At 38.1% G+C, this 15649-nt stretch overlaps 1 long non-coding RNA gene across 1 annotated transcript in view; it reads right to left on the bottom strand.

Annotated features, from left to right (window-relative positions):
• LOC116098729 overlaps nt 1-15034 on the bottom strand; it is a 25946-nt gene extending 10912 nt beyond the window's left edge. The window contains exons 1-2 of the long non-coding RNA XR_004121927.1: nt 15006-15034; nt 13892-13953 (exon numbers count right to left, since the gene is read on the bottom strand). This is a non-coding gene — a long non-coding RNA (uncharacterized LOC116098729). The remainder of the gene's footprint in view (nt 1-13891; nt 13954-15005) is intronic.
• Between the last annotated feature and the right edge of the window lie 615 nt (nt 15035-15649).

Raw genomic sequence — 15649 nt, 5'->3', positions numbered from 1 at the left:
TGAGGTGGAATCTCAGAGTTGTTTTGATTTGCATTTCCGTGATGACTAAGGATGTTGAACATTTCTTTGGGTACTTCTCAGTCATTCGGTGTTCATCAGTTGAGAATTCTTTTTAGCTCTGTACCCCATTTTTAATAGGGTTTAAAGTATTTTCTTTAGTCATATAAGCACACATGAGATCATGATCATATAAATAAGAATGAAAGCAAATAAGTTATTAAGTATAAAGCTCTTTGTTATAGAAAATTCTACCTAACAGATGTAGAAGAAATTAAGACAACAGAAAATCACTATGAGATCATGATATAGTACTTTTTTGCTGAGTTCATATGCTCATACAAAGATTCTCACATTAGTAGGCAACGGTCTGAGAAGAGGTAGAGTATCTGAATACCTGCAACGGATCCCTTCCAAAGCTATCATTTGGAAACTATACTCCAAAATCAATTATCTCAAAGGAAGAAAGACTAACTTTCAAAGTAAAATTAAGAATTGGTTAGTTAAGCCAAGATATGAAAAGCAAAAATCACTAAAATAAAATACAGTGGTGTTCTCTATCAGTACAACTCATTACCAAAGACTCAAACTTCTAACCACAACAGGAAAAAGACATGACAAAAACTCTATATTGCCCAATGGGAAGGTGCAACAAAATAACTGTCTCTCACTTTTTTTTTCTTTTTGGTTTTTCAAGACAGGGTTTCTCTGTGTAGCCCTAGCTGTCTTGGAACTCACTCTGTAGACCAGGCTGGCTGCGAACTCAGAAATCCGCCTGTCTCTGCCTCCCAACTACTGGGTAAAGGCATGCACCAGCACTGCCTAGCTTTAAATAATATTCTGTGTGTGTGTGTGTGTGTGTGTGTGTGTGTGTGTGTCACTTTTTAAGAGCTATGTTTATGAAAACCTGATGACTGTAATATTAAATGATAGTGAGGACACATAGTGATGATATAAATGGAATATTGAACACTGCATTAGACCCTGAACAGGAAAAGGAACTAGTGAAAAGATGGTATAAAAAAAGACAGTATTCATTGCTCAGTTCAGATTAATGTGTTGACTTTAGTTTCTTTATTTTGGTTATTTTACTATGATAATTCAAGATACAAATACCATAGAAAGGAAAGGAAAGCATATATGAAATATTTGTATCATTATAGTAACTTGTCCTTAAGTCTAAACCTATTTCAAAATAAATGAAAACAACATTTCAATCAAACAATATTTATCTATGAGTATTTTTTGTTAACTTTTTATAAAAGACAATACAGTGCAAACTGCAAAGCATGATAAAGAAAAATGAAAATATCACTAATAAATGAAAATACATGCCATATGTATGGATATGAAGACTCAATGTTTTGAAAATGGTGAATATCTCCCAATTGATTCATAAGATCAGTGAGCTAGTCCTTAAACAACAGTCTTTTAGGAATTAATAATTTCACTTTTTCCGTGAAGACTCCACTTGGTAAAGTTTAATTTGGTGATCTACTTATCCAAATGTGTCAGTACAGATGGCTTTTTCTCATTTCACAGGAGCTGATTTTTAATACTGATAACCACCTTAAAAGCAAAATTTTAGCACAGTAGTTACAGAACTCTAACTACAAGCAAATTTATATAAATGTAGTCTTATGAAAATTGAATAAATAGTAAATCCACTAATGTCATCATCCAAATATTGTGATTTACTTCTATCTATATTGAAAGGACACACAGCAAACATTTATTTAAAGTTAAGCAGAAGAAAATTAACTAAAACCAATTGTATTTGGGTAGAAACTTTGAAACCCATAATGGAACTTTTATAGTCTAAGAAGACATATGGCTGAATTTTGCTCACTAATGCCTAGTACAGTACATTGTAACTTTGGGGAATTGAGCTATCATTTAACTGAAATACAACTTCTCACTGGCACTAAAACTTTGTTATATTTGAAAGGTTAACATATGCAGCCTTCCAATAAAATTATGAGTTCATTATTCTATAGCTTTATAAATTGTCTAGCCCTTCAAGAAAATTGTCTAGTTTTATATTTGACCATGTCTAATGCATTTTAGTTAAAGTATCCTCATAAAAATGTGACAATCAATGTTGCCAATATTGTGATTCTGCTATGGGAAATTTCCATGGAGAACTCATTTTGGTTTTGCTTGGTACTGCACAATAGATCTAAGATGCACTGTATGCCTTGAGTTCCACATGTCTATAGTAGTTGCTTACTACACTGTTCTCAAGTGCTTAGAGACAATAGCCATTTTGAGCCACATAAAAGCCAATCAAAATCTGCAATTTCATAGTTTTTCATGTTCCAGAAAAGCATTGTCCTATCCAGGCTCATGTTTGGGGGATAACATTGGAATAACTGTAAGGTTGTGAAATAGATTGTGAAGAAAGTGCCCAGCCTATAAAAATCCGTACAAGTCTAATAAGTGGGTGGATGTGGATATGAAAAAATTAGGCTAACATTCAGAAGTTGGATAACACCACCACAGCATTTTAAGTAGAGAGAGTCTTTAGTTACTGAACACTGGAAGAAAATTTTTGAGAGGTATCATGCAATCTTGAATTTTATGCCCTTTTTTAAGCACCCAGACTCCTTTAAGGCTCCTTTCAACTCTGTATATCCATTGGAGTCATTAAAAGCTTTAAAGGTTGTACTCAAGGAATTTGCATATATGAAGGCATAATGGGCTGTAAGCTATCTGTTTTCTATATCAACAAATAAAACTGAAGTTACTGCCCCATGCACATTTCTAGCCAGTCACCAAAATATCTCACCACTGTTGACTGCTATCTGAACTGTTCCAGAAATTTGATAATGGAAAGAAAAAGATTATGATCTTGTAAAGTGGGAGAGGTCCAAGGTAAGTAAACCAAGTAATTTCTTTAGATTTCTGCCTTGGATGAAACTCCCTAAGAAAGGAAAAAGTACCACAAAGAGGCACTGGGTCTAACATCAGGCAGCTCGGAGTGTTTGCTACAGAAAGGATGTAAAAGTAAATGTAGAACACCAAGTCTCTGTAAGAGTATTCATTATTTAAAAATAAATTCGCAAGAGCCAACACCCTATCAAAAATTACCAAGCATGAAGCAAATAAAAAGAACCCTATGTGGAGAAAGATCAATCTGGAAAAAGTGAATTAATGCTGAAAGAAATGAAGAATATGAAGAATTTATCAAAGGATAAACTGTAACTGTTCTAAAGGTTATGAAGTAAAACATAATTAAATTGAAGGGGTTAGCTGGTCTTTTCTGCTTTGTGGGTTCTTTTTTCACCTTTTATCCTCCTGTTTTCACACCTTATCTCTAGTAGGAGAGAAAGGATAAAGGTAAGGAGAAAGAGACCACTGAAACTAATCACTCCTTCTTGTTTTTTTTTTTTAGCAGAATGCAGCCACCTCCCCAGAATGACCAACAACCCGCAATTCCATCTCTCACAAACCTAGCATTTATATACCCTCTGAAAGTTCTCAGAATTCCAAATTTCACACAATTGCAGAAACTATCTGTGCCTAGAAAAACCATGTCCCTGTTAGAGCAGCCTCAAATCCCTACTCCTGGGATTAAATTAAAAACACATTCTTATATTTCTATGTTTTTTTTTTAAAGAAACCAAAATTGTTACTACGAGAGGGCAATCAGAAGAATTTTCTTCAAAAGTACCATAAATTGAAGACATAAAAGTGGAAAATAGAATATTTAAGGTGAAAATGGCTTGAATTAACAGGAAATATTTATGAAAAGACCAGGAAAGTATATCCCAGACGAGTTATGCAACAAATAGAAAAAAAAAAAAGTCACATCCCCAAAAGAACTCTGGAATAGTAACAAGCAAATCAACATGTTCATAATTGGAGGACCAAGATAAACAATGACAAAGTATTTGCAAAAATAACCACACAGTGTCCAGATTGGACAAAAATGATGAACCCAGAGTTTAAACAACTCAGAAGCCTTGCCATTTCCTTGGGACTGGGACATTCTCTGTAGAGGAAGAATGGAGGCCCATGTCCCATGAAACTTACACTTCCCACTGGGATACTGAAGTCTACCAGACTCTCCAGGCTCCTCTTCAAGGTTAGATAGATCATAAGCAATGGTCAAGGAGAACACTCTGGTCTTGTAGCTGACTGCATGTTGCATAGGGGGCTCCTGTGATAAGACTGCAAGAGTCTTCACTTGTACTGACGTGGACTCATTGCTGATGGAGTTGCCTGAATTACTTCAGTGCCTATAAGTAACCAGAATAAACCCATGGCTCACCCCCTCGGCTTACATCCGATTGTTTCTTTCATCTGTGACTGCCCAGTTCACATGCAGTGAATAGAAATAGACTTCCTCGGAAAAATAATGATATAACCCCAAAACAATAAACATTTTAAGTCAAGGAAAAATCATAACCAGATTTCTATAAAGGGAAGAACGCTTTGGTTTTGGTTTTGGTTCTTTTTTTTAATTTTTATTAATCTTTGTGAGTTTCACATCATGCACATCAGTCCAGCTTATCCCCCCCCCACACACACACACAAAGCATAGGAAACATCTCACTGCGGAATCTGTAGTATGTTACAGTGTGCCCCACGATATATCCCTTCACTTGCAAATATCCACTGTATTGAATCATTGTTCTCATTGGAAATCTCTGACTTCTGTGATACCGTCAACATTACATCCTCATCAGGACTTCTCGAGGTTATCCTTTTGTGACCCTGTATCAGGGATATCCTGCAGCATTGCAAGATCAAGACTGGCCCTTTCACACATCCCAACCTTTTGAAGGTAATATAGATTTTGGGGAGTGGTCCTCTTCAGAGCCCTGGATCTCAGTCTGGATGGAGTTCAGCCTGCCAGCTCTCCTTTACCCACACCATCATGGGAGCTCTCCAAAACGGCTCTGGTTAGGTTACCCAGCGATGCCATCAGCAGTAGGCAGGTTCAACTCTCCTGCTCCCATGCCCTTGAGGCTGGCTCACTTGCACCCACACCTCCAGAGCTAAAGGTCAGGGCCTATCCTTCCAAGAGCTGAAGACTGTGAGGGGATGGGGCAGTTCTTTCTCATACCTTTGGTGCTGGCTTATCTGTGCCTTTGCCATTAGGGTCAGGAAAGATACAGAACCCACTCTCCCTTGTGCTACAGCCGGTGAGTGGGCAGGGATAGATCTCCTGCTGTCATGATCCCAGGGCCAGCTCTCCAGGATACTGCAGGTGTCTGGGAAGGAGGGAAGGGCATCTCTGCAGCACCTACTCCAGCTCACCCTGGAGGCCAGGCCAGGTAAGCCAGCTCTCTTAGGAGAGCTGGCCTAAACATTTGTCTTCTCTGGAGTAGCGTGTGTGTTGGGATGATGCCTTCCCCTTCTTACCCCTCACTACTAGTGGCAGTCAAGAGACCAGGTTCCAAGATCTTGACAGCATGTGAGCTGACCCTGCCCCTCACCAGCTGCAGCACTCAAAAGAGCAGACCCTGTGCCTCCTCACCTGTGCAGCACAGTAGAACTATGCTGGTGTGCAGTGGAAGTGTAAACCAGCCCAAGGGCAAGAGTGTGAGAGAGCTAGGTCTCCTCTCTATCCTCGAGTCTCTACTTCCACCTTTCTTCATAATGCTCAAGCTGCTTCACTACTCTTTCTCTCTCCTATGGTCACAACATACTTGCACATTGTGGTAGCTCCCACTCTAGGCTGGCCACACAGCTGGCTGGGCCCTGAGAAATATCCTCCTCCATCTATACTGCATGGTGTGCAGGCAAGTGGGTATCTATGGCCCACCTGTACCTTGCACTGGAGGGCAGGTCTGGAGGTGGCATGGTAGGCCAGAGGTCTTTGTCATCCTTCTCCCACACACTGTCTGGGTTTAGTTTGATTTGATTTGATTTTTTATGAGCCCTAGGCATAAGACAACTTTGGCCACCAAAGCCAGTCATCAAGCTAGGGTGAACAAAGGACTGCCCTCTGCTCTGCCCCTGACTCATAGAAGAACACCATCAACAACAAGGCGTCTCTGCCCATTGCTGGGCATGGGGGCGGGGATGCTCGTTTTTTTTTTTTTTAAAGGACACAGAAAAAGACACACACAGAAAATGCCAGCAGAAATAATGAATGCATAGGGAAGCAGAAAGGAAGAAATATTAGCCTAGATCGTTCTGCCCAGTGAAAATATCCCGTAAAAGCTGGTAGAAAGCCACAGATATAGGATCAACAGAATCCATGGGAAATTAAAGCAAAGCAGGTCGGTACTAAAGGAAACGCTACAGGAACTCTTTTAGGCAAAAAGAAAATGACATAAGAAACAAATTTCACTCTTCAATGAGTCAAAAGCAAACAAACCAAATGAAAAATACATGGATTGATGATTTTAAATTGTCTCACCATACAAGCGATCACTGGGTGTTGGAAATACAGATCAAGGCCTGTGACTTTCATAACACAGGTAATAACAACACTAGAATAACCGTAGCATGATGGATGGAAGGCGTAAATTTCACTACTGTGTGAACTTGATGAGAAATGGTATATTATGTGTAAATCACAAAAATATGAAAAAGATACAATTTACACTCTAGAGAAGGTTTTGGCAAACTACAACCCTCATCAAAATCTGACCTCCTGCCCAGATTCGATCAAACCTGACCTCCTGCCCAGATTCAATCAAACCTATTAGCTTACACAATGTCTGGATTTGTGCTTGTTTCGAGAAAGGCAATTCTGAGCAGTAGGAAGAGAAGGAAGAGATCCACCCAGATGAAAGCTACTGTCTTTGTTACAGAGAATATCTGCTACACGTGAGCCCAGAAGCAACCAATCAATACAATGAAACAAAGATGTTTATATAATAAATACTGAAGCAAAACAGAGTCAAAAAATTCTCAATTCAAAAGAAATCTCAAAATGGATAAGAGAGGGGAGCAAAAGACAGATTAACTGATTGACTAAATAGAAAACAAAAGAACAGATATTACTTTAAAATATCACCATATCAATTATTATATATAACATATCTCCTATTATATTAAAAGTAGATTATCTAAATTATATTAAAAGTCAGAAATAGTCACATATGCAAGAGTAAAAATAAAAAGAAATGAAACATTTATTTTTAAATTTTATATTCCTAAGTCTATCCCCAAGCACTTGAAAAATTATAACAAAAAAAGTGAACATGATTCAGGTCCATTAAATACTGACTGTTTAAAGTGACTGTAGCAGTACTACACAGTAGAAAACTCAGCAATAATAAAGGGACAAAAATTAATGCAGTTTTTGATGATATACATCATCGCATACACACTGCATTAAATAAAAGATGGGCACAAACGATTATATTATCTGATGTAGTGATATCAAATGCTAAAGTAGACAAAATGACAATAATAAAAAGAGAATATTGGTGCTCCATATCTTTGATGTGGGGGGCTGGCTGATGACAAATGGCAACACGGGAATATTGGTGTAATAGAAAGTGTCCACATGTTGACTGTGCTGTGTGTTTTAATTTGCTTTCCACTGCTGCAATAAAGGCAGAGTAAAACCAATTTCTGGGGTGAGGGATTTTACTTGGTTTGCATATCCTTTTTATAGTCTATCATTGAGAGAAGCCAGGACAGGAGTTCAGGGGAGAAACCTGGAGGCAGGGACTGAAGCAGAGACCATGGAGACCACTACTCACTGCCTTGTTCACTGGCTTTCTTATATAGCCTGAGATCATCTGTCCAGACACCACCCGAAATGGACCGGATCTTCCACATCATTAATCAAGAAAGTGTCCTGAAGATATTTCTACAGTCCAACCTGATGAACACATTTTTTTCAACTGGCTCTCTCTTTCCAGGTGGCCTTTGAATGTGTCAAGATGACAAAAACTAACCAGTGTGTCAATAGACATGAATATGAAAATTCCTAAGAATCAACTTTTAAAGTTCATGAATTTTATTTGCTGTAAACCATATAACACAATATTCTATTCCACAAAGATTCTTATTAAAGAATAGTATCACTCAGTAAATAGCAGTATGTATACTTAATAACAGTTGGTATTAGTACTCAATAAACACTAAAATTCTTGATAGGTTATGTTATTTTCTTTCATTTTATGAAGCCTATTTAAATATATGTGTGGTTTCAGTGGGCAAGTTGATACTTTTCTGAGTTGATATTCCCCTGTGGCTTGATAAATTAGGGTGGTACCTAACCTGATGTGAGACTAGGAATGGAGGGAATATACAAGACTCCTGAGATGTTCATAATACTCCAACTCTTGATCTGAGTATTGACAAGCTAAATGTTTATTTTGTGAAAATGTGTATGAATGACCCTCAAAGAACACGTTATATACAAATAAAGTTTCAACTAGAATATATAAGGAGCACCAGGAAAAAACAAAGCCTAGGTGTTTCTTAATGACCATGACACTGCTGTCTGCATGTCTGCACCATCACAATCTTTAGTCTCTAAAAGGCATGCACTGTGGGGTTCTGAAGAGTGGTGTGGTCTTGTTGAGGTAGACTTGGACTAGACCTACTATGCAAGGGCACATTCATGTCTTTAGCGGTAGTAACAATGGCATGGTTTCCTGCTAGAGGCAGGTGCAGAACTCAGATAGACTCCATCCCTCTAAGAGTTAAATGACCAGAGCATTGAACAATAGTGCATCCAATGGAGAAAAAGTTCTTTGCATGCAATGATTTCAGGCTGTATGGTTGAATTGGGGAGAACATTTCTGGATGATGGCATTACAGGCTGCTTAATGCTGCATTCTCACTGGAGGGGGAGCAATGATCCAGCATTGCTCCTGAATTGGAAATGTCTGTCACTTTCCTTTCCTACTAGCCTTCTATGTGTGGCATATGATAAGGCTTTCCCACTGCAAATATTATTGCCAAGTACCCTTAGAAGCCACTAAAAGTGGAATATTACTGCAATGTCAGCAGACAGGAGGCTGAGGAGGACCCAAGTTTCAAGGACAGACTGGACTACTCACTGTTATGCTGTTTCCAAAGCAAAAAAGTAAATATAAAGTAATGATTTTATAGAAGGATTGGCCATACAGTTATTTATAAGTCAACAAAGGAGAATTAGTGCAATCAAGTTTGATGGATATCCTTTCTAGCATATTGAGCAAAACCTCCAATAATCAAGGACATTTATGAACACTGAGACAGTCTGCCCTCTGAACTTGACTGAGAACTCAAGTTATACCTAGATGCATAGACACACAAATGGATCACAAGACATAGCTCTACAATACTTCTTTCCATCGTTTGAAATATTTTATGCATGTTTGAAAATTATATATGTACTAAACACATGTTTTTAAAGGTTTCTTAGGAAAGTACATCTAAGTACCCTTTATTATACACCCAGTAGGTCAAATTTTGTATAGGCATTTTAAAAATATGAATGTCCATGTTCCACATGTGCCTCTTTTATTGAATGCTTTCTTTTTCTTTTTGAAGTCTCATCAAAAAAGAATAAAGTTAGTGAAAGTCAATGGCATTTTCTTCCTAATTACACCAGAGATGCCAACTGATTGGCTCTTAAAAATAAGACTCTAAAGCTGCTACTTTCAGATGGGCTGGGACAAATCCCATGTGACCAAAGAGGTTAGAAAAGTATCTGATGTTCCCAGCTACAACTCTCTGCCTCCAACAATAAGAAACCTGTTTTAATCAATAAGGGAAGGAGATGTTTTTACCTCGACAATAGCAGTCTCACAAAGATGCAGTGCTAAAGGTGACAGTGTTCTGTGCTTACTCGTTTTCTGAACATAACAGCAGTTGGAGGATGAGCATTTAACTCCTCTGTTATTTATTTAAGCAATAATTCAGAGGTGAGGACACTGGCTTCCTGGAACTTTATATTGCCCTCCTAGTGGCTCCATAAGCTAAAGAAACAGAGTGAGCAGTAGCCAAAGACTGAGTCATACTGCAGAAAATGCTCTCCAAAAAAAAAAAGAAAATGCTCTCCAATGCACAGGGTTTCCCACATTTTCTACTTTAAGAGCTGTGTAGCCTGAAAAAAAAAAAAACAGATGAATGTACCCAAGGAAGCTGTTAAAAGCTGTTCTTTAGGGTTGAGATTCTACTTATTTTTGGGAATATAGCAGCCAGAGTGTGTGTGTGTGTGTGTGTGTGTGTGTGTGTGTGTGTTTTCATTACTCGGGCATTAGTATCAGAAGATTAATGTATCATACTTTTGTTTGCATTTCTCTTCTCAAACATAATGGCTCAGCTAAGAGCCTTCTGTTTTTATTAATGTTTCCAGAATGTGAAAATGATGGCTGGGTCTGTCTTCAGGGTATGCAAATTTTATGAAACCCAAATATATTGGAGAAATGTAAGCACACTTGTGTTGACTGAGGACTTTGGCTGAGGATTGAGTTCTTGATTTGAAATTTTTCAGAAAAAAATGCATTATATAGTTTCAAAAATCTGTTCATGTGCAACATTTTGTTTAATAACTGTATACCTGTGAGGGATCTATTGTGATAATTCTTATTTGATAAGTGGGAAACTATGAGATTTATTTTCTCAGTTTCCATAAAGGGCAGAACTGACTATCAGCAGTAGACCTTTTCACTCACAGACATATTACATGTCAGATACAATCCTGAGTGTAAGAGGGGAGAGATTATCAAAGAAGACGGCTAATATCAAAGCAATAAGGTGAAAGGCACAATCATAAAATAATTTATCAATATCCTATTGTTAACAGCAAGTAAGCCCAGAGTATCCTAAGAAAACACAAAACTATAGATAATACAGTTAAGCTATATGTAGCAGAGAGCTGTTAAGAGGCAGATAATTAAAACCTGAAGAATTGGTGAAGGTTAGCAGGATGAACAGCAACATCAATATGCATTCTAGAATAGATTTTGACAAGGTCATGAAGCCAGATAATCTATAAGTGGTACAGGAACCTATGACCCTCCAGTGATGATTAAATTAATGTGTGAGGGTGAGAGCTTAAGAAATTTTAGATTATATCCAAGGAGGTTTTCTATTGGCCAGAAGACCATGGACGATCATGAAAACATCCTGGGAGGAACACACAACTATACCTGTTTTCATAGAACAAAACAAAGCCAGTTCATGCAGCTCATATGAGAATGGCTTAGAGAAAACATAGAGGTAAAACTGATATGCCCTGCCAATTAAGCAGACTAAGCAATGTAAAGCCCCCACTAAGGTCAGAAGGTACACTTGGAATTAAATAAGATCAGAGATACTTCATTATTTTGCTTGCAAAAAGCAACTGGAGGAAGTAAATACATGTTCTAGCTTGTGGTTTGAGGGAGATACCAAGCATCATGGTTGGAGAAACAAGGATGTAGAAATGCACAGTGGCTGGTCACATTTCATCTTGTGGCAGTCATGTTGTCATGTTGTCTCTGGTGACTGGTCACATTGCATCTGGTGCAGGGTCCCACTGCATCCAGTAGCTGGTTGTATTATGTCTGGTAGCTTAGTCACATTGCATCTGGTGGCTGGTTGTATTATGTCTGGTTAAATGGCATCTCCAATCAGGAAGCTGAAGATGCTGTAGCCCAGATGCCTGTTTGCCATCCCCCCAGACCCCTGCAACACACACACACACACACACACACACACACATTTTTCTTTCAGTCTGGGACCACAGGCAAAGTTTTGTTACTACCACTCTTGGGCTGGAACGTCTATCCTCAATTAAACCTTCCTTGCAAATATTCTCAGACATTCCAGAGAAACGTCTCCTAAGTGGCTCCAAATTCAGTCAGGTTGAGACTGGAAATCAACCCCCACAGATATTAAAGTCAAGCCAGAGCATAAGAATGCTTCAAGCTTCACATCTGACCAACTCAGTGAACAGAAATCACAAAATGTTGATTTGGGAAACATTAAAGTATTAAAGTATTCAAGTAGAGTTGTACCTAAGTGTTGAGAGGCAAAAAACCTTACGCCTTATTGTGAAATTATAGTTTTGATTTATCTGTATTTACATAAGTAACAAGGGGGGTAAATTTTTCAGGCAATATATTAAAAGTTAAAAACTGGAGGAAAACCACAAGAGAAAATTACTATGCAAAACAATTGGAGGAGGGTTGTGGAAAATAGAAACAAAGTAACCAGTTTTAGGAAGGACAGTGATCAAAGGGCAGGGCATTGCAAGTAGGAGTCAGCTGACCCCAAATCACATTCTTAGATTTGAACAGCCATGAATGGGGCATAGGGGGAAGGAGAGAGGGAAAGGGGTAGGACGGGAGATAAGTAATCTCATCTATCCTGAACATTCACAAACCTTTTCCCCAAACAACCAGCCCCACAAGTACTGTAATAGCATTTTCACCGAATTCAACATAAGTAATCTAGAGATGAGCCAAAGTAAACTTAGAGGATTTACATTGGTTACATGTAAATGGCCCCTGTGCTACTTTATATAAAGACATCAATCACCCATGACTTTGAGTATCCATTTAACTTCCCCATGCATAGTTAGGGTAATTCTAAAGCATCATTTATATTGAATAACACAATGGGTATCCCAATAAGAGTCCTTCAGTGAAGGGTTTTGGACAGAAGTGGGATTATCATAGTTGGACAATAGATGAAGACATGAAAACTACAGGGATAATGGCTTGTTTAGTAATATGAGTTTTATGAAAGAATAAATTAATTTCTCCATTATGTATATGAAAAAATCAAAAGACTAAATTCTGGGCCAGGAAATCTAACTATAAGCTTTTATGTTGTATTTTGCATTGTTGTTGCTGCTGTTGTTGGTTTGGTTTGGGATTCTTTGTTTGCTTGCTTGTTTGCTTGTTTTTGTTCATTTGTTTGTTTGTTTTAATGATCTTGGTAAGCTACTAAAATCATTCATTCACTCCTGAGCAGATGAACCAGTTGAAACATGTTGCTAACAAGGTAAAAGCTTGCACACTTGCCCTTCATTGACAGCCCTATAAATGTGAACCTCTACACTGACTCGAAGGAAGAACTGTGAATGGCCCAGGAACCTTATTATTACCCTTTGCCAAGGAAAAGCCACAGATTAGGCTATCCCACTTAGACTCTAGAGCTCTCAACAGGTGTTCAGACGATTCTATATACAGGAGAATAGCACTAAATGCCTGGGCTGAATGCCTGAATTTTTTAAAAAGTGGCCTCCTGGAAGACCTGGTTTTCACAGTGGTAGGTGTCCTGAGTGACAGATAAAGTAGCCAATATTACCTCCTTTTCATTTTTTTTCTTTTTCAATTACCAAAATTTCAAATACATTTATTCTATCCTTAAACACTCTTTCAGCAATACATATTTATTTGAACATTTCCTTTATGTCAGACACAGAAGGACTTTGAGGCCTCTAGTGATTGCAGCAAGACCTGCTCCAAGACCTTGGGACTTTACAACAAAGAGAAGTGTGGTACTTTGCGTATCCTCCCTCTTTCTTAGCCCTGTTAGGTATCCTCTATGGCCCGCACCACTTCCCACTTCTTCCTAAGACCTTCAATGGGAATGCCAGTGGTGAAGAACACCACTCTTTCCTTCTTTCCCACAGTATCCTTTATCTATCACTATTGGAGCAGTGGCTTACTTAGGGAAAAATCTGGTCAATGGAGTAGCTAATCAGCTAATTCATGTTTTCCCTAGTAGTACGTAATTTTCTTTTCATGCTTTAAAATTTTCTTTGGGGGAGACGATCTCACAGTTCAATTTAAGAAAAACCGAAGCATCAAGCACACAGCCCACAAGGATCTGTACCAGTTCCTCTGCGTGTATGTTACAGGTGTTAGCTTGCTAATTTTTGTGGGACTTCAAACAGTGGGAATGCAAAGTGTCTCTGACTCTGTTACCTGCTCTTGGGGCTCTTTTCCTCCAATTGGGTTGCCTTTTCTAGCTTCTATATGAGAGTGCTTACCTTTTCTTAATGCATTTTGTTTTGTCTTGTTTGTTTCTAGTCTCTTGGAGGCTGAGTCTTTTCTGAAGGGAAATGGAGAAAGGATGGATTTGGGGAAGAGGGGAGGTAGAAAGTGGTAGGATGAGTGGAGGAAGGAGAAACAGTGCTCAGGGTGTATTATATAAGAGAAAAATACTATTTTCAATACAAGAAAATTAAAAAAATTATAGACTAAGTCTTATATCTTTTAGTATGATGCCAATGAGTAGGCTTCAGCAGACCTGGCTCATTCCTATTAGCTTAGATTCATAAAGTGTGTTTCTCTGGATAAAGCAAGTAAAGCCATGTATCTGTCCCTTTGACTTCCTCTATTTTCTTGACATTTTTCTTCACCTTCTCAGATCCTGAGTATGCTCACTACGTTCAAAATGCATAGCACTTCTGTTAGCAACAATCCTTCCTCTTAATCACTTGCTTACAACAATGCCAGCAGCATAGTAGACGACACTGAAGACTTCCAGTTTTGCCTTGGTAATACTTATGGGCATTCTGTTCTGAGTAGTACTCATTCCCTGTCTACCTGAAGCATCACCCTTCTTATAACCCGTACACATCAATAAAAGAACATTAGCATGTTTTCCAAATGGCCTAGGAAACAAGTAATGGTGTCTCTCCCCTTACCCCTGTGATTATAATTTTTGGTAGTTAGTAGGAAAAAACGGTTCTGGGTGAAAAGAAGCAGAGTCCTTTAACTTGCTGCTGCTTCTTTTCCAGAACTCAGCCTCACACAGTTCAGTTCCTGACACATGATTGTTGAAACCTGTCATGACGGTGACTATAATACAGAGAGGAATGTGTGAAAAAAGATGAATATAAACTTATATAAGAACACAGATGGCATAACACTTGAATCAGGCTCAGAAAAAATAGTAGATGTGTAGAAACAAACTAAGGTTGGTATTCATTCACTAAAGAGGGAGCAATTTGACCAAAAGCAAATATTCATCATCTCATTAGACAATCTCCATCTCATTGAGCAAAAAAACATCAAGTTAGTGAGTTCAGACTAACAACAAAATCCCAGAATCTGGGTGGCTCAGCCATTAAAAGAATAATTTCCTAGTATGTTTCTTACCTACATATCCTTATCCTAACCCAGTTATCTCAAAATTCCAAATTCCATCATTCTTTGCTCACAATATAGCCAGTCATGTTTTAAAGGGATACATTCCAATCTAGAAATGACACTAGGAAATTACATTAGAATTCAACTCTATAGAATTTTGTATATGAAATAAAGCATTTGCCTGACCATGATTATTGTGAAATTCAGGAGGAACTTCATTCCTATATGATTTTCCAACAGAACTCTTTTAATTTAACACATGCAAAAATGGCTAGGAAATCTTGACCTTTTCATTGAGATAATATGACTTAAGGATAGACTTGTTTTGAATGGGAAATGCCCTCTATCTATTTGAATATGTGGTTACTATTCCTGGAACCCTTATGAGGTGACTGATACCTTGAAAAGAAGTCCATCACTGGGTATGGGGTGGAATTTGAGGATAGTTACATAACTTGGCCTCAATTCCTGTTCTGCCTCTCTCCTCATGTGCTGTTGAAATATTGTGTCTGAGTCCTGACTGCCAGGCTGGTCTCCCATTCTTGCTTCCATGTTTTCTCCATCCTTGTGGACTCTATTCGTTTAAGCAAAAATAAACCCTTCCTTTACTTTCTTTAGTCAGGGTATTTTATCACAACAACAGAAAGTTATCA

This window comes from Mastomys coucha, unplaced genomic scaffold (assembly GCF_008632895.1).
Source record: "Mastomys coucha isolate ucsf_1 unplaced genomic scaffold, UCSF_Mcou_1 pScaffold20, whole genome shotgun sequence".
Taxonomy (NCBI): domain Eukaryota; kingdom Metazoa; phylum Chordata; class Mammalia; order Rodentia; family Muridae; genus Mastomys; species Mastomys coucha.
Note: the sequence above shows the minus strand (reverse complement) of the source record. Positions and strands in the feature narration are given on the sequence as shown.